General features: G+C 49.1%; 1 long non-coding RNA gene across 1 annotated transcript; it reads left to right on the top strand.

Annotated features, from left to right (window-relative positions):
* Positions 1–6,472: 6,472 nt before the first annotated feature.
* Positions 6,473–16,465, top strand: LOC112581528. Its single transcript, XR_006547888.1, has 3 exons — positions 6,473–6,607; positions 15,414–15,640; positions 15,853–16,465. It is a non-coding gene; the product is annotated as an uncharacterized LOC112581528 (long non-coding RNA).
* Positions 16,466–27,737: the final 11,272 nt, after the last annotated feature.

Genomic DNA, 27,737 nt, shown 5'->3' with positions numbered 1-27,737 from the left:
GCCCCCGGCTCGTATCCCTCAGCCCCAACAGAAAAGTAGTTCCAATACCATGTTTGGTAACTAGGTTATCTAGGCTGTGGAAGATTTTAATGTTGAATTTTATAGCTTTACCACGCTCTGCCGTCCTTGTGAATATTGTAATATTGCATTTTTTACAAGTTACTCTTCTGTTAATGTTCCAGCTAGTAACTTTTATAATCCTCCTCAATGAAATTTTTTTGTATTCTTCCGCACCGTTAACCCCAATGGCGGCGCCTCGGCCCCTGGCAGGAGGCAGATACGAGATGAATTCCTCTTTAATCAGAAATAATAATAATAAAAACACACACGCGGCTCGACTGCCTCTCACTCTGGCTTCCCTCGCCGCCGCGGCCGCCTCTCCGGGCCGCCTGTGGGCCCTGCGGCCTAGGCCTGGGGCGGCTCCGAGAGAGAGCCGACAGCCGGCGCCCGGCTAGGGCAGGACCAGGCTCCCGGGCGCTTTTCCAGACCCTCGCCCCTTGGCGTCTCCCTCCCCGACGCTGCTGCTCCCGCTCTCCCGGAATCCGAGGCTCCACTCTCCGGGATCCAGAGCACACTCCCTGTTTTCCATCCCTCTGCCTGTGTCTGTCCGTCTGGGCCTCTTTGGCTGTCTGTCTCTTCCAGTCACTGTTTCTGCCTCTTCTGTCTCTCTGCCTCTGTCCTCTAAAGCGCTCTTCTTTGTGGATTCTTCTCTTCCCCTCTCCTTCCAGTCATTTCGGTTTTCTTTCCGGCTTTTCTCTTTTCTACCTCTTTTTCCTCTACATCTCCGGTCTCCACTTCTTTTGCTTTTTTCTTTTCAGACCATTGCCAAAACTCCCAACTCTACATCCCAAATGGCTTCTGGTCCTAGTGAAATGGAGTTTTGAACTAGGTTGGGGCTGGGTTGGGATTAGGGGTGCCTTTGGACTAAGCACATAGCACATTGAAAACACCAGGCAACAGGAGTATCAGAGAGGGTTATGGTGTTTGTGGCCATGCAGGCAGTTGGGGACAGTTGAGGGGGCAGGGAGAGGATGTCCAAGAGTCAGGGGAAGGCTCAGAGGGTCCTAGCTGCTGGGGCCTGGGGAGAGAAGGCAGCTGGCCAAAGAAGCCCTGGCTGAGTGTCAGACATACTCTTGCCCTGAGGTTCTCTTCTATCTGATGGGAGAGACCCACCATGGAGGTAGGAGGAAAATGGGCTTGCAGTTTGGGAATAGTCTCCAAGGAGGGGGATTGTGTGTGCATGTTTAGGTGCATGGAGTGAAGGGCCTGTCTTTAATGATAATGGTAGAAGAAAATATGATCTAAGACTAGCATAGAGATAGTTGGATAGCATCACTGACTCAATGGACATGGATTTGAGCAAACTCCGGGAAATAACGAAGGACAGAGAAGCCTCCTGTGCTGTAGTCCATGGGGTTGCAAAGAGTTGGACACAACTTAGCAACTGAACAATAAGACTGTAGAAGACCACACAGATTCCTTTATTCAGTCAACAAATATTTATCGAGCATCTGCTTTGAGCACCAACTGAGGCCCAGTGCTCGACCCAGAGAACACAAAGGTAAATAAAAACATAGTCCTTGGCCTCTTGGAACTTATGGGTTAATGGAAGTGACAGATATTTAAATAATCACACAACTTGCAAACTAGAATCACTGCTAAGAATTTCTGAGCTGGAGGCAGAGTACATCCCCTTGGCTTTCAGAGATCCTTCAGAAGCTGGAGGGAGCAAATTGACCACAGGGCTTGATAAGAGCTTCAGAGCCTCTCATCTTCCTCCTCCCACGCCTGCTCCTACTTTACAGAGGGCACTACTCCCCCAGCTCATGTAAGTTTTATCAGCTGGTCTTCAAGAAGTCACCCCATCAGATTTCCCTAGGGACTCCCGGATCTGACCACTAAGGTACTCTCCTTCCTTGTAATGCAGAGGGGAGTACTGCCCCACACATGAGAACAGAGATGCCCAACATCTGGAAAACTCAGCCCCAGCAACCGCCGAACATCTGGAGCGCTAATCACAGGAGCCGCGATCGGCCCGGAGGTGGGGTTGAGGAATGGGACGGGAGGTGGGATAACTCAGCAAGCGAGGCCCTCGATGCCCAGCTCCTCGCCTCCTCCAATTTGTACCTGGCCCGGAAAGCGCCTCAACGCAATGCTGAGGACCTCCCCCTCCCTGCCAGTGTCCCCGCGTGTACCGTCACCGGCGGAACCCCAGGTCCTCTAGCAAGGGTTAACGGCCCGACGCCCCACTCCCAGCTCCACGTCGGACCAGGAGCATGCAGGTGAGGGAATATCTTTAAACCACGACTGGGGGTTGGGGGGAGAAGAAGAGGGACCGGAGGAGGAGGGGTGGGGCAGGCGTGGTGAAGCGGGGTGGGGGCCCCCCGCGCGCCTGTACGGAGCGTGGAAGCTGCGAGCGCCCGCGACAGTAAAACATCTGTAATGTGCCATTCGCCGCTGCTCGCTGATTGCTCATGGATTAAAGATTAAAATCTCGGCTTTGGCAGATGGGGAGAGAGAGGAAACTCTTACGAGCACGTTTTGCATCTGCATTTCATTCTGCTCGGTTCCCTGCGCCACGCCTGGTGGCGCCCGCCCCACCCCGCCCACTCCGCTCCCGGTTACCCCTGCGCCACCCGCCTGGCCCGAACCTCTCAGACCATTGGTCCTATTCCCACCGTCCCTGTCGCTCCGAACCCTAGGCGCCTGCCCCCCTCGTCTCATTCTCATTTGGAGTTCTCATCTCTGATCCAGTGTTGGTTCCCCGGCTCCCACCGGAGACTCCAGGCAGGGCAGAATGAACTTTCCCCAGAAAGAGGGTTGCCTCCCTTCCACATGGGGGCACCGCCCACACGCCCACCATACCTGGCTGCCTACCCCTGGGAGAGGTACGCAGGCCGAGGAGGGCTGGTGTGCGGAAGGTGGATCCAATGGTGGTACTCCTGGCCCTTGGAAATGGTGAAATTTGATTGTGACGTGGCCAGGTGGGCTCACCAGCGTGGATGTGTCCCCTTTATTTTTCACACTGAGCTGCTGTGGAGGCTGGGAGATAGAATAGACAGGGACAGAACGACTCTCAGGAGCTCTTAGGGTCGGGAGGGCTACTCCTAGAACGGGGTCTGTTTTGGTTTTAGAATAATCCCTGTAAATCAGCCTGGTTCTGGACCACAGAGGAGTTGAAATGCTGGTGTTCAGCATTTCACACCCGGTGTGTTCTCCACACCCGGAACAGATCCACTGGCTTCCTCATTTCCCTGTCTGTCCCAGAACGTGTCTCTGGATTAAATTTTGTCTTGGAGGGAAATCCGGGCAGAGAGAACTAGAGACAATGGGCTGTTAAAAAGACAGACAGGTGTTAAAGAAACAGAAAAAGGAACAAAAAGCTGCAGAATAGGGTGGCAGATGTAAGCAGGTGCATCTGGTGGTGGGGGGAGAAGGCTGGGGAGATGGTGGGAGGGAGCCCTGCCTAGGTTCTCAGGACTCAACTAGGAGGAGGAGGTTGGTTCAGAGTGAACAGAAGAGATGTTGAAGAAGGATGAACGAGAGGAGGGTCGGTGTGGCAGATGTAATTAATTACTGCATATTAAAATGTTTGTTTACAGAGATGAACAGCGGCCAGAGGTCTGATGGTAATTAATTCACAGCATTTCCCAACCCTCTTTGAGCCCAGACCCCTCTTGGGGTCTGGGAGTGGACTGGGGTGGGTAAGATACTGGCTGTTCTTGTCCTCCTCTCACCAGGGATTGGAGCCCTGATTGCTGACACTGGAGGGAATCTGAGACAGCATCTCGGCCAGTCTACACACTCAGGGAAACCCAGGCCAGAGTGAATTTGTGACTAGTGATTTGCTCAAGGCCACTAGCTAGTTAGTGATGGAGCTAAGGCTGTAGTCTTTGTTTTCTTGCTCTTAGAAATATGTTCAAGGAACACTGAGGAGATGGTGATCTTGGGTAGAGATGATAGAACAGAGGGCAGAAAGGGAGATTAAGACTGAAGAAAGGGCTTGGGAAGAAAGAAACAGACTTAAGACCATGGTGGAGAGGGGACCAGAGCCCCCCACACTGGATAGGTTGGTCCAGGCAGCCTGGTTATCAAAAATCGACTCTATCCCCTCACCCCTTACCCCCCACTGTACTATCCTGGGCCAAGAGGAAGGAGGGAGGTGCAGCTAGCATCCAGGTCTTAGCATCCCAGCCTTGTGACCTTTTGGAAATAATGTAATGTCCCTGAGCCTCTGAGTCTTATAAAATGGACACCTCCCAGGTTGGGTAGTTGGGAGGAGTGCACTGGTTGTTAGTAGAGAGGGATTGGGAAGTAGTGCTTACTCCATGTAGCTGCCTCTGCACCCACTTCCTCTTCATTCACACATGCTCACATTCTCAACACATGTTCACCCACATCCTTTAACTCATCTATTTGTTCATTAAGATATCGGCTGAGGGACTGCTAGGCAGGTATGTGGGGTGAAGGGATGCAAGATGCAGCCAGGATTTGCCCCTGTTTTGTAGGAGCTCATAAGACTCATAAGAGCTCATAAGACAATCATGAAGAGAGACTCAAAAGTAAAGGCACAAAAGGAATGTCACCAGAGTGAGGGGTAAGGTCAGCAGATAGGAGTCCCGGGGGCAGCCAGGCTCCAGGAGGGGAGGCTTCTGGAGAATCTGGGCCCCAGGATAGGCCACAGAGGATAGGTAGGAAGGAGGTGGGAGGAGTAGGAGTGGAGGAGGAGAAAGGCTCTGTAGTGGGGCTGGGCAGGTCATCAGTTCATAGGAAGAAGGCAGGAGCCACCACACACACACACACACACACACTGCCCCCCCCCCCCCCACTCCAGCCCAGAGTCCACAGGGATTCCACATAGGCCTCTTATTTGGGGAAGCACAGTAGGGGGATCCCTCATTTCCCGCCTTAGGCCCTACTCCTTCTGTACCAAATAAAGGGCTGAGATCGGGTTGTAAAGCGAGCAAAATTTCCCTTGTATCTCAGCACCATGAAATGACATAAGAGTTTAAGGGAGAGGGAAAGGAGACACCAATGGTGGGGAGAGGGAGGGGTTGAGGTAAGCCGCTAAAGAACTGGAGAAGGATGAATGAGTGTGTTTGAGGAGAATAAGGCCTTCACTCCCTGAAGGGCCAGGGCTGGAGAAAGGATATGAGCAGGAGGCCATGACTGGTGGTGTGTGGTGGGGGCTGTGAGGGCAGGCTGAGTGTTCCTGTGGGCGCATACCTGTGCATGAGTGCATTCTTGGGTGTGTGGCCGTGGCTGCAAGGATATGTTTATAGGTGTGTGAGTGAGTGTGGATGTGTGCCAGCATGTCAGCATGCCCCTGACCTGAGTGTTCACGTGTGAGGAGATGTGAGAGGTTCCTTTTGTACATCTGGGCCTTTCTCCTACATCCATGAGGGTCCCCTACATCTCCTACATCCATGAGGGTCCCCTACATCTCCTACATCCATGAGGGTCCCCATGCACCCTCAGCCTCTGCAGGTAAGGTGGGAGGAGGGCAGGGTCCCCCAGGGAGGGGTCTCTCACCCAGGGCCCTTCCAGAGTGCACTGGCCTCCCTCACTGTGGCTGAATCAGTGTCAGAGCCTGGGGTCTGACAGAGCGTCCCTCCAACAGCCCTTCTGTCCTTGTGTGGCTTTTCTACCTCTAGGGGAGGAGGGTGTCACACATGATATGTTTATTGCAAACACACAAAGACAAAAGAAACTCAGGAGATACAGATAAACGAAAAGAAGGAAAAACCCACCTGTCAACTTACACCCAGGGAAACCCACTCTACAAGTTGGTATATTTCTTTCCGAACTTTTTTCTATGTGAACAGGGTGAAAGCAGAAGCGGGGTCGTGCAACGCAAACTGTTCAGTTGTCTGCTTGCCCCCTGCCATCCTGGCTGCCTCTGTGCCTCTCTGGGGCCACGACTTCCCTCATCCCAGCTCTGAGGCTGCAGCGAGGGAGACGTTGCTCCCGCCTGCCCCCAGAATGCACGGGAGGGCTGAGTGACGACTTGTCCTTGTCGGGCTGGGGTGAGGGGGTCGGGGGCACCTGCTGGGCGCCCGGCCGGGCAGTGTTGGGCCTGCAGCTGGCGGGTGAGCGAGGCGCAGGGGAGGAGCTGAGGGAGGGAAGGGAGCGGAGGGAGGCGGAGCGGGGCTGTCGCTTCCCATCAGGCGGAGGATTGTTCCCGACACGCGCAGGCCCCGCGGCGTTTCTGTGTCAGGGAGTTTTGCCGGCGCCGTGACCCATGCGAGGGGGGTCGGGCTGCGCGCGGGGAGCGGCCAAGAGTGACCAGCGCGGCCGGCCGCATCATCACCACCTGGCCGGGTCACTGCTTCCCTCTCCAGCCGGGAGCGCCGCCGAGTGGGGGCGGGGCTGAAGGATGGGGCGGGGGCGGGTTTCTCCCAGTGTCACCGCCCCTCCCTCTCCCTTGGGGAAGGTCGAGTGGGAGAAGCATTTCCCACTTGGAGGGAGCATCGGCAGAAGTCACCACGCAGGGTCTCCGTGTCTTCCTTTTGGAATGGAGGGGAAGTCTCTCCTAGTCTTGAATTAAGGATGTCCTGTTCCCTGAGAAGTGGATGAGGCCACTGGCTAGAGAATGGAGTGCCTGAGGGTGAGCGAGTCCCTCTGACAGGAGCCAGGAGGCCCAGTCAATCCCAGGTTGGCCCCAGAGCCAGAGCTGCTCAAATAGAACTGGAACCTGGACTCTCAGTGGAGTGAGACCAGGGACCAGGAAGGCTGGGGAGGGGCATCAATGCAAATAAGATGATAATGGGGGTGTGGGTGGCCGAGTTTCCCAAGCTGGGATGGCGGGTGGAGGGATGGAGGAGGGGCTGCAGGGAGAGAGGGGCAGGCTCGTGACCTCTTCCCCCCACCCACGGGTCCCATCTGAAGTCTGCGGCTCCCATCTTCAGCACTTAATGATTTTGACGGACCCCACCCGCGTACCATCCGGGCCTTTGTGTCTGCCAGGCCAATGGCCCCTCTCCCGGGCCCACCCATCAGTCACCCGGAGCTCCAGCTGTTCCCAGCCTTTGGAGCAACCTCGGCCATCACCACTACAAATTGGCTCTCAACAGCCGCTCAGAGACCCCTTTTCTGCCATTGTCTCGGGACAAATGGCCCTTCCCCTGCACACCGCCCCTCAGGCCCAGCCCAGACTGCCTGCTGCTCCTGGGAAGGGGAGGGAATGCCCACAGAGCTCTCCTGGGAAGCCTTCCTCCTTCTCTAACCCCACCGTTCTAACCTGGCTGGGCTGGTAGTTGGGTCCCCACCACCCAGTTCTGGCCTAGACACCCTGTGGCCTTTCCTCAGACAGATATGGGCTCCATGCTGTTAAGGACTGAAACTTCTCATGTTTCTGTCACAGCCTCCAGAGCTGAAGAAGTCTCAGTACGGACTTGTTGACTGAGGCTGAAGAGAAGGGTAAAAGGGAAGGGAGGGAAGGACTGATCAAGGAAGGCTTGGAAACTGGGAGCCAGGGTTCCTAGGAGCCAATACGGCCAAGCACATAGCCAAGACAATTACATGTCTAGTTTTGCTGATTGCATTAAAATCATTAGAATGGGGGATCTGAAAATCGTACATTAAGGGGTAGAATTAGAAAGGGCTTTAGAGACTGGCACAGGCATCCCCACAGTGAATCTGGTACAATTAGCTCAAATTGTGTTACACAGATACTTCCACGTACTACCTCAATGACCTTCTCAGGACACCATCCCAAACTCCCTTCCCCTCTTTCTTTCTGTTCCACCTGTAGGATCTCAAACTCTCTCCTCCTCCTCTTTCGCTTTCCTCTCTCACATGCCATGTTGCTTCTTCAGCTGCCTGCTTTGTATGCATTGCAGTGAGTTAGATGAGAGGATACAGTGGGTGGGGTGTTTGGCTTTGAGGGTGGGAGATAGACAGACCAAGACATCCCCTGTGGAGCTCGCCCTTAGTCAAATGCCCCTCCTAGCATCTGTCCCAGCATCGGTGCCAGGGCCGCAGGAGAGTTAAAATGCCCTGGTTTGGGGGAGGGAGGGGGTGGGCCTGTCTGCTAGTGTCTGTGTGAGAGGTGGCCTGAATATCAGAGTCTGGATGGAATTGAGTCTATGGCTGCCTTTGTGAGGGTATCTGTGTGTGTGTGTGTCTCTGTGTGTCCTGGCTATGCCTTAATCCTGTGGGTAGCCAGCCTTCCTCCAATGGGCGTGTGTCAGAGTTCTGGGGAAGGGAGCCAGAGTGCCTCTCTTGTGATCTCATGGAGCAGCGGGCTGGGGACTCAGGCCTGGCCAGACAGGGCTGCCGTGTGGAGAGTCTGATGGAGCACTGGTGAATGGGCCTCTCTGGCTAGGGGAAGAGTGGAGAAAGGATGGGGCGTGAGTGGGGGTGGAAAATGGAATTGCCAGCCTGGAATGAATGGATGGTGGAGTTTCTCTTTTGTAACCAGGAATAATTAAGATAGATGTGCGGATGGATTAGCTGTCCTGCAAGGTCAGGAGCGCATTGCCGGATCACTCTATTATTTCGCTGCGCCATGGCTAGCCGGCTAACGCCTTTTTCATGATATTTTGAACATCCGCACAGAAAAAAACCAAGTGAGTGCACGAGAGATACAAATGGATCGTTTGGTGGAGAAATCCGTCTTCGTCACTGCCGCCAGGCTGGGATTAATGCGATTGAAGGCTCCTCCAGGCTCCGCCAGGGAGCGGGGCTCTGGAAAGCAAGAGAAATTGGTTTGTACCCCTGGGAGCACGATTGATGGGCCAGGCCGCCAGGCTGGGCCGGGCCACCGCGTTCTCTGACTGGTCTGGGGGCAGGGAATGGGTCTGGGCCCTGGCCTTGGCCTGGGTGGGGCCCTGTCCTGGAGGAGAGGCCTAAACAGGCTGGAAACTACAGGAGCTTGGAACCTAAAGGAGAGACTTGAGGTTTAGGGGAAGAATAAGAAGGTGGTGGTGGGGGGGCTAATTCCCAGTGACGTCCCTCTTCCTAGAGTGGCCAACAAGTCTGCTAAAGTCTTAACAGGACATAGGATTGGCAGGTTAGGTGTGGTGGGGTGGGGAGGGGTGAAGCGTGGGTTTTCTGGAAAAGGGCATGTCCTTTTACTCTCAGAGAGTATTTACTGAGCTTGAACCATGTGGCAAGCACTGTGCTAGGTGTGAAAAGCCCTGTAGGGTTCCTGTCCTCAGGGAGCTTGTAGTCTAACTGGGAAGGGAAACACTGAACAAATCATGCCAACCAAGTGTGATGGGGCTTGTGACAACGTTTACTCTCCTTGACTAAGAGATTAGGGAGGTTTTCCCCCAAGGGTGACGTGAAAACTGAGTCTTGAAGAATGGCTGGGAACAGTATTCTATAGGCAGAAGGGTCAGACTGTTTGAAGATCTGGAAGTTAGGAGGCTGATGGAGAACGCTTCACCTACCTGATAGAGGAGACAGAACTTACTTGCAGAGAGGTCCAATGACTTGTCCAGGGTTATACAGCTAGCAGCAAATGGCGGAGCCAGGGCTCGAACGAAAGTCCTTGGCCTTCAAGTGACTGCAGAATCTGCTATTCTGGTGGAAGAGACTAGGTCTTCTGTCTTTTAAAATGGTCCATGGGTTAGGCTTATTTGAGAGGTCCCTATCAGAAGAGAGGAACAGGGCACACACCTGTGTACCACTAGGTACACACACACGTTCATGTAATAGAATGAAGATGGGCTCAGGGAGATGATCAGAGAAAGTCCAGAAAATTTTGTTTTTGTTTTTTTTTTTACTTGTTAAAGGTGTGGGTATGGTAAAAATTTAAATATTATACATGGATATACAATGAAAATTGCATCTTTTTTTACCCTTCACTTTCAATTCCTAGATTCTCCTTTTTATAAGAGGCTACTGGTATTATTTTGTGTGCAAAAATATTGTACACATGTATTGTAGAAATATTATCTACTGTCACAAATGATGGCAAACTATACACATTGTTCCACATCTTAGTTTTTTTTTTATTTAACACATTATTTTAAAGGTTATTCCAGAACAATACATGAAGATCCCCCTTATTCTTTAGAAAAGCAGTATAGTATCCCATTGTGAAGATGTACTGTCACATTTTTAAAAATTTTTTGAATTAAAATTATTTTTTTCTACTCTTTTTCAGATTCTTTTCTCATTTACATTTTTGCAGAATACTGAGCAGTGTTCCCTGTGCTAAGCAGTTGGTCCTTGTTGGTTATCTGTTTTAAATACAGCAGTATGTACATGTCAGTCCCAATGAGTGTGAAGGGAAAAAACTCTGATGTAAGAGGAATAGGAAGAGAGGGAGAGGGAAAAGGGCCAGGAAGGATGGTGAGAGTGAGGGGCTCTGAGCTGGGGAGGTTGGAGGCTTGTCTCTCCATCTTGTTGTTGTTGTTGTTGTTGTTGTTGTTTTACACTGGTTCTGTGTGATCTTGAGCAAGCTGTTGAACTTATCTGAACTCTTTTTTAAAAGTGAGATTTTGTGTGATGTTTAAATATTTTCCATGATTATGTTTGAGAAGAAGAGTGGATATACTCTACAATAAAAGTAGCAACTACCACTGGGGAGTAGTATTTGAAATGTTTTTATTTTTTCTTTTATATTTTCTGCATTATTGATGTTATCTAAAATGTCTACAATGTGCACACATTATTTTCACAGTCAGAAAGGAGTCATACAAACTTAGATGCTGATGATGGGGAGGAGGGGAGGGATGGAGGTGGAAGCCTCTGCAGGCTCATGTATTGGGCAAGATTACTTGGGAGAACTTTCCAGGGGTGGGTTGGATTCTCAGGAAGCAGAGTTGGCAAGAAAGTATATCAAGTGGAGGGACATGATTGAGTAAAGATGTGGACGAGAAAGCATCTGTGGGAAAATCAATCCAGTTGGGAAGATTATACTTGTTTCTTTTATTCACTCATTTGACGTGCATTTATTGAGGTCAGATTCTGGGCCAGGCACGGCTCTGCCCTTTGGACATGATGGTGATCAGAAACAGAAACAGTCCCACACCTTGTGGTGTGGGAATAAGTACAATGAAGAGGTATGAGTTACCTTTCTATTACTATTATTTTTGGCTGCTGCACCGAGTCTTCGTTGCTGTGCATGGGCTTTTGCTAGTTGCAGAGAGCAATGTGCCGGGTTCTCATTGTGGTGGCTTCTCTTGGGTTGTAGGCACATGGGCTTCAGTAGTTGCAGCACACAGGCTCAGTATTATTTTGCCCGGGCTTTGTTGTTCTACAGCATGTGTAATCTTCCCGGACCAGGGATTGAACCCATGTCCCCTGGATCGACAGACAGATTCTCATCCACTGTGCCACCAGGGAAGTCTTACCTCTTTTTTTTTTTTTTTTTTTTTAATATTTTTTGATGTGGATCATTTTTAAAGACTTTTTTGAATTTGTTACAATATTGCTTCTGTTTTCTGTTTTGGTTTTTTGGCCAGGAGGTATGTGGGATCTTAGCTCCTTGACCAGGGATTGAACCTGCACCCTGTACATTGGAAAGAGAAGTCTTAACCTCTGGACTGGCAGGGAAGTCCAAGTTACCTTTTGTTTTTCTTTTTTTTAATGAGAAAATCTACAAAGAAGCAGGACTTTGCAGCTTCTAAAAGAGAGGTTTGGCCTCACCAGGGAGGTCGGGGAAGGCTTTGTAGAGGAAGTGCCCACTAAATTATGGATTGGAAGGACAAATAGGTGTCAGGTAGGCAAAGAGGAAAGAGAGTAATGTTCCAGGAAGAGGGAACAGCATGGTGGGTTACCCAGTGTCAGCAGGAGCCTAGTGAGTATGAAAGACAAGGGCAGAAAACAAGGGAAGGGGGCTGGAGATGTTGGCATGCCAGGCTGTCCAGGGCCTTCCCAGTTATTGGAAGAATTTTGGATTTATATATTAAAAGCAATGAGGAGCCATGGAAGGATTTAAACCTACAAGTGACAGGGTCAGGCTTGTGTTTTCGGCAGTCCCTGCTGGCTGCAGAGAAATGGAGGTCAGTGAATATGAGAAGACCACTCAGAATAGAAAGTGATAATGTATCAGAGGAGAGTGATGATGAAGATGGAAGGAAAAGGGTGGGGCTAACAGAATAGGAGTGGAAGAAAAGACTGGAGAGATCATGTGTATATGTGTGTGTGTGTGTGTGTGTGTGTAGCCTGTGAGGTGTGAATGTAAGGCCAAGATGAAAAGTTTAATCACTTGGCCACCTGGAGTTTTTGATAGTCTTTGATCCATCGAGTGAAGTAGTTTTCACATGCATGTGTCATTTAATCCTTGCAGCTACCCTATGAGGATGGTGCTCTTATGCCCAAGTTATGGACAAAGTTAAGTGATTTTTAAAGTTTTTTAAAAAAATTTTATTTTGGCTATGCTGAGTCTTCATTGCTGCAACAGCTTTTCTCTAGTTGCAGCAAGCAGGGGCTACTCTCTAGTTCAGTGTGGGGGCTTCTTATTGTGGTGGCTTCTCTTGCTGCAGAACATGAGCTCTAGGCACATGGGGTCAGTAGTTGTTGCTCACCGGCTTAGTTGCTCTGAGGTTTGTGGGATCTTCCTAGACTAGGGTTTGAATCTGTCTCCTGTATTGCCTGGCAGATTCTTCACCACTGAGCTGTCAGGGAAGCCTTGAAGTTAAGCAATTTGATCTGGGTTACCTGCTACCTAAGGGACTTCCCTGGTGGCTCAACGGTAGAGAATCCACCTGCAATGCAGGACTCACAGGAGATGCAAGTTCAGTCCCTGGGTCAGGAAGATCCCCTGGAGGAGGGCATGGCAACCCACTCTAGTATTCTTGCCTGGAGGATCCCCTGGACAGAGGAGCCTGGTAGGCTACAGTCCATAGGGTTGGAAAGAGTAGGACACAACTGAAACAACTTAGCGTGCGCGTGTGCACATACACACACACACACACACACACACAGCATGCACATGCTACTTAGAGGTGGAACTGGGCCTTATACCCTACGTTCTGGTTTTCAGAGTGTAATGAACAGGCTCTACTGTCATGGAAGCTTTTTGAGCGAAAGAAGGATGTAATCAGGGTTGTAACTTTGGAAAATTAATCTGGTGGCAGTGAGTTGGACAGATGGGTTGAGGAGAGAGGTCCAGAGATTAGTATTTCAGTTGAGCAGCAGTGAGGTCAGAGAGTCTGAGCCATAGTGAGATCAAAATATTGGAAAGGAAGGAATGACAACAAAGGCTGCTCTGAGTAGTTGGGATTTAAGTAGGTATTAGTTCCCTGTTGCTGCTATAACAATTTACTATATACTTAGTGATTTAAAACAACATCCACTTTAAGATCTCATAGTTGTATAGATCAAAGTCTGAGTGGATTGGATTGGTTTCTTTTTTAGAGTGCAAAAGCTGAAATCAATGTGTCAGCTAGTCTAGGTTCTTATCTGGAGGCTCTGGGAAAGAATCTGTTTCTATGCACACTCATGTTGGCAGAATTCAGTTCCTTGTGGTTGTAAGACTTAGGTTCCTGTTTTCTTACTGGCTGTTAGCTGGGATTGACTCTTAGTTCCTGAAGCACTCACCAGTCCTTGCATGTAGCCACTACATCTTCAAAGGCAGCAACAGTGCGTTGTTCTTGTGCTTTGAATACCTCTCACTTCCTCCTCAGCTAGCAGCAAAATTTTAAACTCAGAAAGTTCTTTGACTTTAAAGAGTGTGTGATTAGATTAGCATCCCCTAAACACTTAGTTTCCCTTTTGCCCTATAACATAAACACAGGAGTAACATTAGTGAGTGAAAGTCATGGGGCCAACTTAAAATTTTGTATAACCATGGAACCACTTGCGTTTACATGCCTTGGAAAGCTAGGTGAGGCAGGATAGACAAAGGGGTGGTATGGGAACAAGATGGTGCTAAGGTTTGGAAACGAAATAATTGGGAGCACAGTGGAGACAACACTGGGAAGGGGAATCAGGAGGAGAGCTGATTTGGGAGGCTGGAAAAGATCATGAGGTAGACATCTAGGTGTACATACAAAGCAGTTAGAAATTAGGGATTCCCTCTCAGGAGAATGGTGGTATTGCAATTTTTTCCCCTTTCTGTTGAGTTATACCACACATACAATAGAGCTCTAGGCTTAGAGCTCAGTGAGCTTTTACATGTGCAAATACACATGCTGCCACCATCAGATCAAGATTTCTAGTCCCTGTGAGTTCCCTTGTGCTCCTATTCAGTCACTGTCTCCCCATAAGCAGCCACTCTTCTGACATTGATCACTGTAGAGTCATTCTGTGTGCTCTTGAGCTTCATATTAACAGAATCATACAGTATATCGCACCACCAAATAATTTACTGGGTGCCTGCTGGGTGCCAGGCACTGTGCCAAGCCCTGGGGATGCAACAGTGACAAGACAGACAAAATCCCAACCTTCGTGGAACTTAAATTCTGCTCAGAAGGGAGAGATCAATACTGTGGGAGGCAACAGGATGACCAAGGGGGACAGTGTGGAGAAAGAAGAAAGAGGATGAAGACGAAACAATGAGAAATATTTAAAATGGGGTGGTGGGAGGGTGGAGTGGTCAGAGGATTGAGAGAAGCCTGAGCAGGCAGCCGCACAGAAGCCTGAGAACAAGGAGGGAATGATCCACGGTGTCACATGCTGCTGAGAGGTTAATCAACACATATTTATGGAGCACCTGCTTCGTACAAGGCTAGGCATGGAGTGGAATGGAGGGTGGCATAAAACTCCCTGTAATAATGATCTCTAACATGTCTATAGAGAGAAGAGAAGGCCCTGGCAGGGGAAAACACCATAAAATTCCAGTATGATCATGTCACTGCCCTGCTTAAAATCTTCCTTTGGCTTCTCACTGCCATTGAGATTAAGATCAAAACCTCACCATGGCCTCCTGGGCTCTGATGATCTGACTCAGTGGACCCCTCCAGCCTCAGCCCTCTCTTCCAGTCGCTCTGACTCTTCTGGCATCCTGGCCTTCTTTTTTCCTCTTGTTCTGCTCCCTCCTGCCCCAGGGCCTTTGTACACACCATTCTATAGCCTAAAACACTTTTCTCCTTTGCTCTACCCCTAGAAAGATCTAGTTAATTCTACTCACCATTATTCACATCTCTGCTTGATGGTTGCTTCTTCAGAGAAGCCTTCCCTGGTTTTCCAGTTTAGAATAGTTCCCTATGTTTTGCATTTCCACAACTCACTTTATGGAACTTTCTTTCCTAGCACTTATCATGGTAAGTGATGATATATCTGTGTGGTTATTGTATAAATGTTTGTTTTTCTCCAAATCGGAGCCCCCTGTGAGAGCAGAGACCTTATCTGCTTATGATTGTCAATGATTCCCAGCACCTGCCTCAATGCTGGGCCCATCATGAGGGCCCGATAAGTATTTACTGAATGAATGAGCTTATGAATTTGAAGTCAGAAGACTGTCTTTAAGCCCTAGCTATGTGACTTTGGATAAGTGACTTTTTTCCCTTCCTCAGGTCTCAGTTTCATCATCCATAAAATGAAGGGATAGACTCTCTAAGGGCCTTTCCCGCCTTATGGCCTCGGATTCGATGATTCACACTCATAAAAATGTCACTGGGCTGCCTGCCAACACATTAGCACCGATATTAGTGCTGAATGAGAAGGTGCAAAACATCAAGTGCTGTAGAGATAAGACAGAGCAGTGTGATCCAGGATGATCAGAGAAGACTTCCTGGAAGAGGTGGGTAGAAATTACTTAAATAGATGGGGAGAAAAGGGATTTTTTGATGAACCAGAGAAGCACAGAGGCATGAAACGTGATGGGAGACCACAAGGAGACTGGTCTGGCTGTAGTCTGTGGGAAGGATCCAGCTTCTTTAAAATGGGAGAGGCCCTCTGTACTACTTTTCTAGTGTTTGGTGGCTTAAAATAATCCATTTTATTATCTTACAGCTCCAGAGATCAAAAGTCCAAAAGAAGTCTCACTGGGCTAAATTCAAGGTGTTGATGGAGCCGGTTCCTCCTGTATGCTCTGGGGGAGAATCTCTTTCCTTGTCTTTTCCAACTTCTAAAGGCCGTCCTCATTCCTTGGTTCATGGGCCTGCCTCCCCTCACCGTTTTCTTTGACTTTGACCCCAATGTCTCCCTCTTATGTGGGTCCTTGTGATTACACTGGGCCCACTCAGATAATCCAGGATAATCTCCTGATTGCACGACTGTTAACATAATCACATCTGCAAAGGCCCTTTTACCATGTTCATGGGTTCTGGGGATTAGGGTGAGGACTCATCTGAGGGGCCCCTTTTCCAGCTTATCACACCCTAGTGGTTATCCCTGTGGTCTCTGGAGTCAGAGTGCCTCAGCTCAAGCTTTGGCTTTGTCACTCATTAGTGGCTTAATCCTATGTGATTTATTTAACCCCTCTCTGCCTCATTTTTCCCATTTGTAAAATAAGGAAACAGTAGTATACACCTTATTTGTTTCAGCTATCTACTGCCATATGACAAACCATGCCAGATCTTAGTGGCTGTAAACAGAAATGATTAAAAAAAAATTTTTTTTTTCATGATGGAAGGTTCTTCTGCTCTCCGTGGTACTGCTGTGTTCACTCTTGCAGCTGCATTTATCTGGAAACTCAGCTGGGATCACAGCATCTAAGTTGCCCTCACTAACACATCTGATGCTTGATGTTGGTGATTGGCTGGAAGGCCTAAGTTCTCCTCCAGGGGGCTTTCAAACTGTGGTACTGGAGAAGGCTCTTGAGAGTCCTCTGGACTGCAAGGAGATCAAACCAGTCAATCCTAATGAAATCAACCCTGAATATTCATTGGAAGGATTGATGCTGAAGGTGTAGCTCCAGTACTTTGGCTCCCTGATATCAAGAGCTGACTCACTGGAAAGGACTCTAAGACTGGGAAAGATTGAGGGCAAGAGGAGAAGAGGGGTGCAGAGGATGAGCTGGTTAGATGGTATCACTGACTCAATGGACATGAGTTTGAGCAAACTCCGGGAGATAGTGAAGGACAGGGAAGGCTGGAGTGCTGCAGTCTATGGGGTCACAAAGAGTCAGACACGACTGAGCGACTGAACAACGATAGGGGGCCTCTCGTCCCACAGGGCCTCCCTCCCTTCACTGGCCTCTCCAGCAGGATAGTTCAGACATTTTTACATGGTAGCTGACTTCCAAAGGGTGATTATGGGGCTGCACGATTTTTCAAGGCCTCAGCCCAGTGGTCACAAGGTGTCACTTCTGTCAAAGTCTATTGGTCAAATAAATCACATGACCAGCCCAGATTCAAAGGGAGGGGAAACAGACTTCACCTCATGTGAAAGTCACATTGCACAAGTCTTGTGAGATATACCATTTGCCATGGTAACTGTGAGGATTGTATGAATTAAAACATGTAAAAGGACTTAGAACTTTGGCTGGTGCTTAGTAATTGCTCAATGTTTTTTAAAAGGAAGAATCTAGTGTTCAACTGCCTAGGTTTAAAACCTAATTCCACAGCTTATGGTTTTGTGACCTTTGGCAAATTACTTAAGCCTCAGGGTCCTCATCTGTAAATGAGATTAATGGTAAAGATTCTTTTCCAGTGTTGGTACAAGGAGGAAATGCAGTGATAAGTGCAAACTCTCAGTTCAGGGCCTAGTGTATAGTTAATACTCAATAAGCATTCACTTGATATTACCAAAGCTCTGTCAAGTACAATATAAGGATTTTTTTCTTTTCTGCACTGCATGGCCTGTGAGATCTTATTTCCCCAACCAGGGGAACCCTTGACCCCTGCATTGGAAGTGTGGAGTCTTAACCACTGGACCACCAGGGAAGTCCCTCATATTTATATATAAAAAATATATATATATTTTTTACTTAAGCCTAATGTCAACCCTATGTGTCCATGTACACACACACACACAGACACACACACACACACACACACACACACACATGAGGAAACAGGCCCAAAGTACTTCAGAAACTTGGGACTGGAACCTAGGTCTTTGTGACTCTTTCCACTTTACTAATGTGACTCTTTCCACTTTACTAATGTGACTCTTTCCACTTTACTAATCATTTACTAATGATTTCAAAAATTTCTTTTTAGTAGAGTACCTCCTGTCCTCCTTTTCAAACAAACTCAATTGATAAAACTGGGAAAGAGAGTATTTTCCTAGCACATATTATGAAGGCTCACATTTTAGCTTTTTAGACATTAGAGGGAAAACATGTCGGTTAGCACACACATTCTCTAATGTGTTAAAATTCAATTCATAACACTTCTGTGAACATGTGATCTGTAATTGAAGTTTCAAAGAGTTTATTCTTAAACAAAACTTAAATCAAAACTCTGTGGACCCTCTAAATACCTCAAAGGAACTTAGATTTCCATGGACCCCAGATTGAAAACCCCTCCATCAGATGACATTCTTCCACATGAGGGAGGGTAGATGGAGCATATGGGTTCTAGCAATGGGGGTCTCAAGAACCTGACAAAGGAGCTTCGAGTCATTTTGTAAGCAATATTGTATCATTTAATGTAATCCATTATTGATTGGATTTTTGAGGATTTGTGATCAAGAAGAATAAAAGCAGGAGCAAACAATCACGCCATTATTTATTAAAGGCTGACTGTGTACCATGACTACACTCTTTCCTTGTTTCATCTTATTGACTTGTTACGGTGCTATGCAGTATGTCCTTTTATCGTTTCTGTTTGACAGATGATGAAACTGAAGCTCAGACTGAATTAGTAATTTACCAAGCTATTAAATAATGGAGCTGGATTGCAAACCTATAAGAAGTCATTGGAACTTTTTTTTAATCAGGAGATCATCAGTGACCTGGTGAGTGGGAGCTGGAGGGATCAGGGAAGGAAGACAAGGTGGCAGGCACCCTCCCAGGCATTTTTCTCCTTAGAAAGGCATCCTTGTTTGTGCTAAGCATCTCCAGGTCTTCCTACTACCACTCCCTACTGGCCTCGCAATATTTTGACTGACAACTGAAATCTAATGGGTCCATTCCTATTGCTCAATCCTTTTTCCAACTAAAAGTTCGTTTTCCAATTGCCAATGCAGGTTTCCTCAATGGAGATAAACAGCAGGAAACTGTTTTCCTTTGCCTATTAATATGTCAGATTAAAGAGTCAATCATATAATCAGCACAGCATTTCTTACTGGCCCTTGAATAAGCTCAGAGTCCCATCTGCGAGATGAGGCTGTCTTTGACTTTCAGCAAACTGAAAGACATCCCAAGGAAGCATGTGGGTAGGCAGCCAAATGTGGGGGAATTATAGGAATAATAAAATGTTTCCTCAAGAGTTTCTACCTTATAGAACAATTGCAAACTCATTATCTCAGGTGACTCTCATAACACTCCTGTCCTAATTATCTGCATTGGGCAGATGGGAAACCGAGGCTCAGAGAGGTGAAGTCACTTGCCAAGGTCGGATAGCCAATAAGTGACAAAACCAGAATGGAAGGAGTGGCTTATTTGGGAATCTTCTGCTGCCTGAGTCCTGGCTGTGAGCTGTGGACTCTGCAGTTTGTGGATGCATGCCCCCTGGCCCCACCCCAAGCCCTCCATGAGAATTCTTCTACCCTACTGCTAGGGTTCTGGGCTGGGAGGACAGGAAGGGCTGTCAGGCCCCAGGCCTCTTCCCAGCTTCCCCTGTTGTACCCCCTACAATGATCTCTATGGCTTTTTGAGCCAAAGGTGCCTTCAAAATCCCGGTGCCTCCCTCCTGGTCCCATGGGCCAGTCTGCACCCCTTGCCCACATCCTGAGACCCTGAGAAAAATCCTTAGCCATCCATCCGGGTCCCCTGCCTGCAGGTCAGTGCTCCCCCCGCCACGGACAGGCTCCTGTGATGATGGATCGCTGGCCCCAACGCACATATTATTATGAAATGGGTTTATTACACTCTAAATCTCTCACTAATGTGCTGCTGTTTAATCCCTTTATCCAATTCTCAGTCTCTCAGGCTCGGCCACAGCTCTCTCCACCCAGGACTAGGTTTGAATGGTTTATTGGATGATTTCTGACTTGAGGGGACTAGGGTGGGGGCTATTTAGAGGAGGGGGAGGACAGAGAGCCATGCAGCCCTTGAGAGAAGAAGTCCAAGGGCTTGTCTGGGGGCTTCTAACCCGGAGGCTTTGTGGCCCTGCTGTCGGTCTGTCGGCCACTTCCCATCTTCTCCATCTTGGTCTCTCTGACTTGGGGCCTTGCTCCGTCTCCACCTCTTGGCTCTCATCACTTTCTCACTTCTCTGACCGTCTCTGTTTGTCACTCTGTCTTCTCTTGAAGCCAGATGGTAGTTAGGGTGATGGCATCTAGTTACCCCTGCCATGAGGAAAGCAATGATCCCTGGCCTTTCCCACTCCACCTCCAGTCCCCTCTTTTCCAGAAGTTCCTTTAATTCTGCTGGGTTTCCGTTCTCTCAGGTCATGTCTTTACCACAGCTCCACCGACCAGCCACCTCCTACTTTTGACTTCTGCCACTGATGTCCCCCTCAGGCTTTCCTCTCATACCCCCAGCTTCTCCATCTGCCCTGCTCCTGGGCCCACGCCCAAGTCCCTGCCCACACCTCAGCCTCCTTTCCTCCTCACCCACCCTCAGCTGCCTCTGCCTCCCCATGGTGGTTGACACTCAGCTCACAAGGCCTTCCCGTCCCTCCTCACTCTAGCTCTGGCCACCTCTGGGATGGCCTTCTCTCCCTCCGTCCGCCTCTATCTCTGTCTCCCCCAGTATCTCTCTCTGAGCAGTCCCTCCCCGCTCTGACACACCAGCCGGTACGGCAGCCAAGGCTTCCTGCTGTCAGCTGGGGAATAGATAAAGATAAATGATATTATGTTAAATTCCACTTAATGACAAATTTTTAATTTTCTGAACATGGTCATTTTCTGGCTAGTGAATCAAGTGGAGGGAGCTAATTACATGAAGATCTGAACAAAAATAACTCCTAATTTTCAAGGATAATGGAAGAGAAATGTTGGAGATTAATGGCACTATTTATCTTTTTTAAATTTCTATCTTTCTCTGTGATAGCCGTGCTCCCCAAGGAAAATATTCATAAAATGAAATTGAAGTCGTAACTTAATAGGTTATTAAAATTTTTGAGTGCATATCACTTTCCTTCCGCAGCACTGTAAATTTAAATTGAAGTTTGCGGCTCCCCGAGTCACCAGCGGAGTTTTTTTTATGATGGCACAATAGAGAGAAACATGCATCTTTGTCAGGAGGTATTTGCTAGTCTAATTTTATGGCAGGCCGGATTATCAGACGGGAATGGCAGCGCCGGGGGAAGCTGACAAGCCCGCAGCCGGCAGCCATGTGTTTCCATTAGCGCCCCGAGCCGTCCGGGGTTTCTCTGGACTCTCATTTTCCACTTCAGTCTTTTATCTTGATTTAAAGTGAGGGCGCCCAATATTCAGGGCCTGTCATTTTTCTCTCTCTTACACTCTCACGGCGCTTCCTCACTTCTCCCCTCCCACTTCCTCTGCTCCAGGGCCTGCTCCCTTTCATCTTAGGGCCTCCATCGTGGGCTCTGGCCCCCTCCAGCCTCACCCAACCCTCTGGGCTCCACCCTGGGAGAAAGAAGAGAGAGGAGGCAGGAGAGGCTGGCAAGGCAGCCACTGGAGTTAGTCATAAATTTGAGTGAAGCCTTCTCTCCAGGGGCCCATCAGAGGAACCCTGGAATGGGGACTGTGTGTAGGAGGTGGGGTGGGGCTCCCTGGCTTGAGCCCATCAGGCCCTCTAATTGAGTGTTAATGGAGTTTCAAGGGGGAGGGAGCGCAGCTGTTGGCTCCGGACGGAGGGCAGGGAGGATTATGGCCAGTTCCTTTTCCAGTCTCTGTCTCTGTTTCCCTGCCAGTCTCTGTCCCAGCTTTGTCTCTGAGTCTTGGAACCCTCCACACAGAGGGAAACTTAAAAAAACCCAGACCAACCCCCACATTTTAGGGATGGACAAACTGAGGCCCCGACATGGGGAGTGTCTTGCCCAAGGTCTCATGGTTAATTAGTGGCTAAGACAGACAAAACGTTGGATATCACAGATGCATGCACTTTCCACCGGACCACACTGTCTCGCGTCCACCTCTTTCTGCCCTGTTGGATGGAAACCAACATCTCCGTGTCTGTCTCGGCATCCATCCAGTGTTGCCCACCTTGTTATTGGCACCAGTGTTCTCCAAAGAGCTGGCCTCAACACCCCAAGGTCATCGTTTAACTCCTATCCTACCCTCAGCCCCCAAACCATGTCAGTTACCACGTTCTGCCATCACTTTCCTATCTGACCCTTTCTCTCCTCTTCCCTGGGGTTCACCCACCCTATCACATCAGCCCTTCCCTATTTTGTTTCCATGTTCATTTCCCAATCCTGTTCCATAGTGACCTTGCCCAGATACCCCAGATTCCCAAACAGTCTGCTGCCCTTGTTCAGAAACCCCCATACGCCCTCCACCCTATGCCTACAGGATTGAGGTCCAACTTCTCACTCAAGCCTCATAGCCCTGAGTGACCATGGCCCACCATTTCCCCTCTGTTCTCCCTCCCTCTTGCCTACCATATACTCATGTATATAACTCAAACCAGGGTGGCACCTTTGCTCCTGGTGTCCTCCCTAGGAGCACCCTCTACCCTTCTACTCTATCCACCATTCATGAGCCCCCCTCAATCAACCTACTTGCTGGGCCTCCCTAGGCCACACCAATTTACCCTCTTCTCTGGCCTTATCATCCAGCCGTTCATCCATCTGCTTACCCACTACTTGAAACTCACTATACTTACTGACTTATACCCTGCTGGGCCAGGGACCCTAAATTCAGTTTGTGTACCTCATGGCCACAGATGCTCGCTGGGTCACACACCTTATCCCCTGAGCCCCAAGCACACAGCAGAGAACCTGGGATAAAACCTCAGATGTCCTAGTATACTGGAGCTGGAAGCGATTATGAGACCTTAGCTCTCTCATTTTATTGATGAGGTAAATAACTGAGGCCCAGCAAGAGGGACAATGCTCAGGGTTCTGCCAGGAGTTAGGAAGGGAGTTGAGACTCACATCCAGGTCTCCGGACTCAGGTTCCAGTGCTCTCTCCACCTCACCATTCATCTTCTAAGGTTCAGGTCATCTCTGTCACTCAGGTGTAAACTGGCAATAGTTTTTTTTTTTTTTTTTAATGCAATAGTTCTTTTTATCCCAGAGCCTTGGTTTCTCCACAATGGAGAAAAGCAGTCCTGGACCATGTTTCTTCCTAAAGCGGGGTCAGGGATCATTGGAGAACCCTGTGGCAATGGCAGGACTTTTCAGTGTGGTATCTACTTGCCCCTCCCACCCTCCCCTGATCCCAGACTGCTCAACCCTGCCCCATGCCCCCTGGCCTGGCCACTTTGAGGGACTGTGACCCCTCTTCCCCTACCAGTCCTCCACTGGGCTACCCACCGTTGTGTCCCATGTCACAGCAATGTTATAGGCATGTTGCAAGCGTGTTCAGGCATGTTTAAGGCATGGCCATTTCCACTTGGCTGCCTGTGCCACACAGGTCAGGTGGCGAGTGGCCCCGGCCACCCCCACGCCGTGTTTAGCAGTGGAGCTGAGTGGAGGCGGTGCCTGGTTCCCCAGCCACAGTCTCTCGTTAGAAAGAAATTAAAAGCCACTCAATTTTGGCTAATATCCCTCTGAAGGCCTTTAACTCCACCTGTGACTAACCCATTCATAATCACTCCGTTTTAGTGGCTCAGGCTGATGTAGCCTCAATTAATTTGGGAGGAGAGATAAACGGCCATTCCTCTTTGTCTCCCATCCCTTCCTCCCTTCCTGCCCTCTCTGTCATCTCCCCCACAGCCTCTCTGTGTCTCTGTCTTTCTCTGCCTCTAGCTCAGTTTTTCTTTCTCCCTTTCTCCACCTCACCTTTTTCTCATCCTGATCCTGTGAATCTGTTTCTGTCTCTCCGACTCTTTTTTGTGTCTCTTTCAAAGTCTGTCTTAGTTTCTGTTCTTTTTCTACTTCCTTTTTACTCTTTCTTCCTGCATTTCTCTGACTGGGCCTCTGTCTTTGTCTCTGTCTCTCCCTCCTGTTTCCTTTGGTCCCCTGCTTTTGGTCACTTTGACTATGACTCTCATCTCTGAAGCTACTTTCCTCGCCCACTAGTGTGTTTATGTTTCTACACTGCTTCTTTCTGGTTCCCTCTGCCCATCTCTGTCTCTTTATTGTCTCTTTGTCTCAATCGCCATCTCTGTATCTCCTGTCAATCACTTCCTCCCCAGCTCCTACAGCTTCCCTTCTTTCTCCCTTTCCCTCTTGCTTCCTCTCCTTCCTATTTACAAAATTCTGCCTGTGTCTCTCCATTTGTCTGTTTCTGCTGTATTTCCCTGAGTTTTTCTGTCACAGAGATGACTCTTCTCTCACCCCTCCCCCATGGCTCAAGCACCTTTTCTCCTGGTGCCTCAAACTACCCCCACCCCAAGCCCCTGAGTCCTTTTGTCTTCTTCTCCCCTCTCGATTATTATTAATGATAAAAGCTCAAACATCACATCAGTAATTTCTGAGTGAGTTTTGCAATGAAACTGGGGCCTTCTCAGCCCCTCCCGAGTCCCACAAATTTTACTTTTGTAATTTCACGCCTCTGGTTATCACCACGCTGCTCTGTCCCTCTCTGCCTCTCAACTCCCCTCCCCTCCCCCCCCCCCCCCGGAGAGAGCACTTAAACTTGTTTTCATTCCCTTATTCTTTATTTTTTTAATGTCCACTCTCTCCGGAGTCAGTAATGTTCTTCCTCTCTTTCCTCTCCCATTTTCTGTTAATTCTGCGCCATCTGCCTTAGCATCTGTTAAAAATAAAATTTCCCTCACACAATGAGAAGCTTCCCTGCTCCTCCCTCCCCTCTGCAGCCCCCCAGGTTTGGTGCTGGGGCCGTCAGATGCCACTTCCTCTCCTGGGATGTTTCCCCCTCCCCCCAGTCCCTAGTCTGGTTTTCAGAGAAGAGATGCAGCACTGGGTGAGCAGGCTGCTGGAAGGAGGGGGCTGCCCAGGGGGCCTAGAGCTGGAGGGGGCAGCTGCAGAGGGAACCAGAACGGGGTGGGGGCGGTGGGGGGCGTGCAGAGGATGGAACCAGGCTCCACCCACTTGCCTCCGGGACCTTGCCCAGGCTGGAGCTCTGAGCTGCTGAGACTGAACACCTGGCACAGGTAGGTGACAACAGGTGGGGGAGAGACTTGAGGAGTGAGTCCTTTTTCCCCAGGGAAGGAGGTCACAGATTAATCCATTTACCCTTTCCCTAAAGCTGATGCTGGGGGCCTGAGGCTGGGATGGTGGTAGGAGTGAATTTAGGAGATGGGAGAACTGCCCCCAAGACCCAGTGATTGTCCCCTGCTTGGAATGGATATGGTGTTGGACAATGTATCCCCAAGACTGGCTGTCCAGAAACACCCTCCCCTTATGTGCTGGAGGACTTTGTCCCTGCTGTCCTGGGCTCAGCTGGGAGAAGGGAGAGAAAGGGAATCAACTGACCCCCAAGCCCTGAAGACTTTAGGAGGCAGGAAAGTCTTGGCTTCAAGCCAGCTGGCCAGAGGATTTGGGAAGAGACTCAGTGTGTGTGTATGTTTGTGAGCAAGTGTGTGTGTGTGCCTGTGAGATTAGTGTCATCACTGATCTGTGTAGGTGTGTTTAAGGAGTGTGTCTGAACTGGGTTATGATTGATTTTCTTTCTGTGTCATACTATGTCTGGCTACATCTCTCAGGTATGAGTGTATTGTGTATGTTATAGTGGGTGTATAGCTATACAGCTCTATAGATGGTGTGACTGTGTGGTAGTGGATATATTGTAACCATGTATTTTTGTGTATATTTGTATAAATGGTGTCTTGCAAAAAACTATCTTTCTGTGTAGGTGATGATGTATGTAATTGTTCATGTCTTTCTATTTTGGTTGATTTGTATGTGAAAATCTACACACTTTGTTTATTTTGTACATTACTTTATCCCTCCTGTGATGCTGGATATAACTCTTTCTCTAGGCAGTAGTTCCTTTTCTCTTGTGATGGGGTACTCTGTATGTGATCAGTGCCAGGTAGGTACCTCTGTGAGTATTGCTTCACTTCTGAGTGATGTGACTATGGGAGTATCTTTCTGATCACCACCTGGGAGGGTGATCATGTATGACTGTCTCTGGCAACATGTGCGTGTGTGTGTGTGTGTGTTGTATGCTTCCTTTTACTCATCACCACACAAAGATGTGGTTATTGGATATGGGCTTGGTTGTGCCAGGGAGGGTGAGGCAAGGCATGCATGGTTATGTTGGTGGGTCCAGTGAGGTCAACTGAGATAAAAAGTCACAGGTAGGGGACTAAGGCAGCTCCGCAATGGGATGGTGAAAAGGTACAGGCTTTAATACCATAGTCCTGAATTCAATTCCTAGATCTGTCCCCAATCAGGTCAGTGGCATAGCAAGTTACTTAAACTGAGTCTCACTTTCCACATCTGTAAAATGGGGATAATCATAGCTATGGCATATAGTCATTGCAGGATTAGGGACACAGGATATCATACAGCTACCCTGGCACCTAAGAGTAATAAAACAATAGAAGTAGTAGCAGTAACAGTAGTGGTGGTAGTAATAATAATAAGTTATTGAGTGCTTACTATTACATATTTAATCCTTTACTTCTCACATCAATTCTAGAAGGGTTCTTACTCTTTTGGAGATGAGTAAACTGAGGCACAGAGTATAAATAACCAAGATCAGACAGCTAGGAAAGGCAGAGTACCTGCTCAGCAAACGATAGCTTTATTTGGATAGTAGATGCTTCCTGCAACTACTGCTGATGTTCATGTGAGCATTGGAGGGGAGGGTGCATTAGACCCATAGCACTTCATTCCTACTTATAGGGGCCTTCTTCTCAAGTCACCCCTCACCCTCGGTGCCCCACAACCCAGCGGAGTTGTTGCCTCCTGGGACTGTTTTGGGGGCTGGACAAAAGGGAGAGTCTGAGGAGGAGGCAATGCCCCCACGCTCCTGGCCGCCTCTTTCCAGCCTTGATCGACACCAAAGACTCTGTAATCTCTCTCTGCCCCGAGGGGAGCAGCAGCGTTTGTGAAACAGATTTTTACAAAATGTTTTGACCCTGCTCTCCCCTACCGCCCCCTCCTCCCCCGCATCCCTGCCTGGCACCGTGTCACCTAATTAAATCAGCCTTCGCGGGCGTCTCCACTCCCTGCTAATTGTGCCCTGGGCCGGCTTCCGGAGGTCGCTCTCCCCGTCCCAGTACCCGCCCCCAACAACACCCGAGGACAACAGGGGCTGGGGTGGGCCCCTGCTGGGGCCCTGTGGCGGGCAAAGATTTCCTAGGGGCCTCCCGTGGCGATTTCCGTGATCCTCCCCTTGTGGCTATAATGCAACTCTGGAGACTGAGTCATCGGTTCTAACCCCCGCCTGGCCCTGCTTCCTGATCAAGGACAGGGGCCCAGTCTGAAATGACCCGGGGCCTCGGGGAGGCCAGCCGGAGCGTATCCGGGTAATTGTCTCTGCCAGACCCATTGCCGAAGCAGGCGGCTTGGAAAATCCCGGATTTCTTTCCCCTTCACCGGCGTGCCGGGGCGGCCGGAAGCCAGGCGGCTTTATTTACAGATCCTCTAGCAGGCGGTGGTAGAGGCTGGGCTGGGAGGGCGCTGGCCGCCGCCACCTCTGTCCAGGGTGCTGATCGCACGCAGTGCTGGGTGTCTCTCCTGCGTTTGCCGGGATGTTAACAATGACTAAAAATCATTATAGGCGACTGTTACTGAAAGATTACCAGGAGCCAGGCACTGAGCTAAGGGCTTCCAAGCTCTGTATAATTTAATACTCAC

Source organism: Bubalus bubalis, chromosome 23 (assembly GCF_019923935.1).
Source record: "Bubalus bubalis isolate 160015118507 breed Murrah chromosome 23, NDDB_SH_1, whole genome shotgun sequence".
NCBI lineage: Eukaryota > Metazoa > Chordata > Mammalia > Artiodactyla > Bovidae > Bubalus > Bubalus bubalis.
This window is presented reverse-complemented; position numbering and strand designations above follow the sequence as displayed.